This window comes from Nicotiana tabacum, chromosome 6, assembly GCF_000715075.1.
Source record: "Nicotiana tabacum cultivar K326 chromosome 6, ASM71507v2, whole genome shotgun sequence".
Taxonomy (NCBI): domain Eukaryota; kingdom Viridiplantae; phylum Streptophyta; class Magnoliopsida; order Solanales; family Solanaceae; genus Nicotiana; species Nicotiana tabacum.
In genome coordinates this window covers 184,068,986-184,072,506 of record NC_134085.1, presented here as the reverse complement: position 1 = coordinate 184,072,506, position 3,521 = coordinate 184,068,986, and positions in this window count along the sequence as shown.

The window sequence follows — 3,521 nt, the reverse complement described above, 5'->3', positions numbered from 1 at the left end:
TAGCCTCAAACTGCGGAACACGACGCGCTAGAGCTCAAAACGACCGGTCGAGTCATTACAAAAATAAATTAAAAAAATAAAGAAAAACTTTATCTTCTATTCTTCTCGACATGGGCAATTTCTTGTTAATATTGTTTCTTTGTGTCATTGTGTCCTTCACTCTGAGTTGTTCCTTGTCAAAACAAGCAAGAAAAGATTTTAAAATATGCTACCATCTTTTCAGTCGTACAAAGTAAATTTGGCCTGCACACTCAGCTGTTACAGTTAACAAGCCTCGAGGGTTCATGAAAATGGTTCCCTCCCCCCAAAAAAGACTCTTGTCAGCCTACTTGACACAAGCAAAAATAATTGGTGATTCTCTCTGACAGACAAATCTCTCAAAGAGCAGGAAGTCATTCAAGATCAGAAAAGGTCACCTAAGCAAAGATCTCCAGTTTGGATAAGGCTGATTAAGTACAAATACAAATGGTACCGAGTGTGAAACAATCAGGGTTGATGCAAAGCAAAAGTCTCTTGAAATCGACTCAAGCTGGTTGAGCAGAAGCCAAGCTGCCCAAGACTCGAGGCCACAAACCGACCACCACTTTCAAAACTGACAAAATTTTCTTTGTTGAAATAGGAACAAAGCAGTGCAAAGAAAGTGGTTCAAAAAAAGAAGAAGAGAAGAGCCGTCGAAGGGAAGTTTCTCAAATTTTTGCATTTATTTGTCTTATTAGTACGCATAAAATTATGCCATTGCTCTTTACATTTTCCTCCTAAGGTAATACATTCCAGTCTGATGGGTTTTTCTCCTAATAAGAAATTTTAGTCTGATGAATTTTTCTCCTAAGATAAAAATTAGAACCCCTAGTCTGATGAATATTCTCCTAGGATAGAAGTCTTAGTCTGATGAATTTTTCTCCTAAGATAAGAAAACCTAGTCTGATGAATCTTTCTCCTAGGATACAAATCTTAGTCTGATGAATCTTTCTCCGAAGATAACTAAAAAAAGACCTAGTCTGATGAATTTTCTCCTAGGATCGAAATCTTAGTCTGATGAATCTTTCTAGTAAGATAATAAAAATACCTAGTCTGATGAACTTTCTCCTAGGATAGAAATCTTAGTATGATGAATCTTTATCCTAAGATAAGAAAACCTAGTCTGATGAATCTTTCTCCTAGGATAAACATCTTAGTCTGATGAATCTTTCTCCTAAGATAACAAAAAAAAGACCTAGTCTGATGAACTTTCTCGTAGGATCGAAGTCTTAGTCTGATGAATTTTTCTCCTAAGATAAGAAAACCTAGTCTGATGAATTTTCTCCTAGGATAGAAATCTTAGTCTAATGAATCTTTCTCCTAAAATAACAAAAAAAGGACCTAGTCCGATGAATTTTCTCCTATGATCGAAATCTTAATCTGATGAATATTTCTCCTAAAATAGAAGACTTAGTCTGATAAATCCTTCTCCTAAGATAGAAGACCTAGTCTGATGAATTTTCTTCTAGGATACAAAGCCTTAGTCTGATGAATCTTTCTCCTAAGATAGAAGACCTAGTCTGATGAATTTTCTCCTAGGATAAACGTCTTAGTCTGATGAATCTTTCTCCTAAGATAGAAGACCTAGTCTGATGAATTTTTCTCCTAGGATAAAAATCTTAGTCTGATGAATCTTTCTCCTAAGATAAGGAACCCTAGTCTGATGAATTTTTCTCCTAGGATAAAAATCTTAGTCTGATGAATCTTTCTCCTAATATAATAAATTAGAAAACCTAGTCTGATGAATTTTCTCTTAGGATAATTAAAAAAAATGTCTGCATTTTTTCGGTCATGCCTTTGGGAAAAAAATTCTTCTTGGTTCGTTTTAGCATAAAGTACGCAATTCCCTAGTCTCCTTTTCCAACATAGGGTCACCACTCCCTAGTTGATATCAATACAGGATCTCCACTCCCTAGTTGATGTCATATAACCTAATGCCAACATAGGGTCAACACTCCCTAGTTGATGCCAACATAGGGTCTCCACTCCCTAGTTGATGCTAGCATAACCTGATGCCAACATAGGGTCACCACTCCCTAGTTGATGCCAACGTAGGGTGATGCCAACATAGGGTCACCACTCCCTAGTTGATGCCAACATAGGGTCTTCACTCCCTAGTTGATGCCAACATAACCTGATGCCAACATAGGGTCACCACTCTTTAGTTGATGTCAACATAGGGTCACCAATCCCAGGTTGATAATTTTCCAACAATGGGATCTCCAATCCCTAGTTGATTTCATTTTAGATAAAGGGTCTCCACTCCCTAATCTCTTTTTCCCAAGGATACACAATCCTGATTTTTATTGCTTTCAATAATGAAGTAGTATAGAGTTTTGGTTACAAATAACTCACAAAATTTTCCTAGTAAAAACTGGGGCAGAAAAATTTTGTGCGTTCATTTATTTTGGTGCCTGAGCAGGTTATACCTCGTGGCATAGGGTTCAAGACGATCAAAAGAAAGAGTCTAAATCCAGAATAAAAAAAAGAAGAAAAAAGAAAAAGAAATGAACTCAAAGTGCAGAAGCAGAGAAAAGATGTGGACTGCTCAAGACGCGATTGAAGTCACAAGCTTTGCATGTCCTGCCTTGATCCGAGAAGTTGAAAAAGGAATGAACCAACACCTGCAGCTAGCAAGCATCAAGGTTCAAATCAATGTCTGCATGAAGAATCGTTCAAGACTTAAGATCAAGCTTCAAAAGACTTATAGATAGGAATCTTGTAACTCGTAACTAATAGGCTTGTTTAGTTCTTTTAGATTTTGATTTTGATATAATAACAGGACCAAGGACCGGAGCATCGATCTCACTCGACTCTCGAACTCATCACTCCATTATTCTTTTTGAACTACACGCGACCTGATTCCCTTATAACCCAGGATATGTAGGTTGTCCAAAACTAGGACTCGGTTGCACCTTTTTCTTTTATTTTCTTTGTCTTTTGAATAATGATATGGTCAAAAATTATTCACACGGCTCACTTTGTCTTTGCCTGAAAACTCTTCATGTTTCCAAGCAAAGAGGGACAACTATGAACACCTAATTTTTTACCATATTTGATTTTTCCACTCACTTTTTAGTATTTGAATAGATTTTAAGTTTAATTTTAATATTGTAGTTTTATTTCACCTTTTTATAGGTTTATTTTAGATAATTTAAAAATTAGAAAAAAAAGAGTTACATATTTTTAAAGTATTAGTTTTATTTTTCATTTTACAAAGAAAGAAACGTTTAAAAAAAAAAAGAATATAGTTTCATTTAGCTTAGTTTAATTTTAAATAAGAGATTCTAAGAAATAAATATTGAGTGTAGTAATTTTAACTTGCTTTTATTTAATTATTTAGTAGCAATAGAATTTTTTTTAGTAATTGTCAAGAAAAGAAAAAAAATAGCCAATGAAAAATTGTCACATGGTAAAAGATTTTCTCTTATTATCTATAACTAATTTACATGCACTTTCCTAGTAATTTCCTACAAATAACACCTACCCTAGACAATCACAGT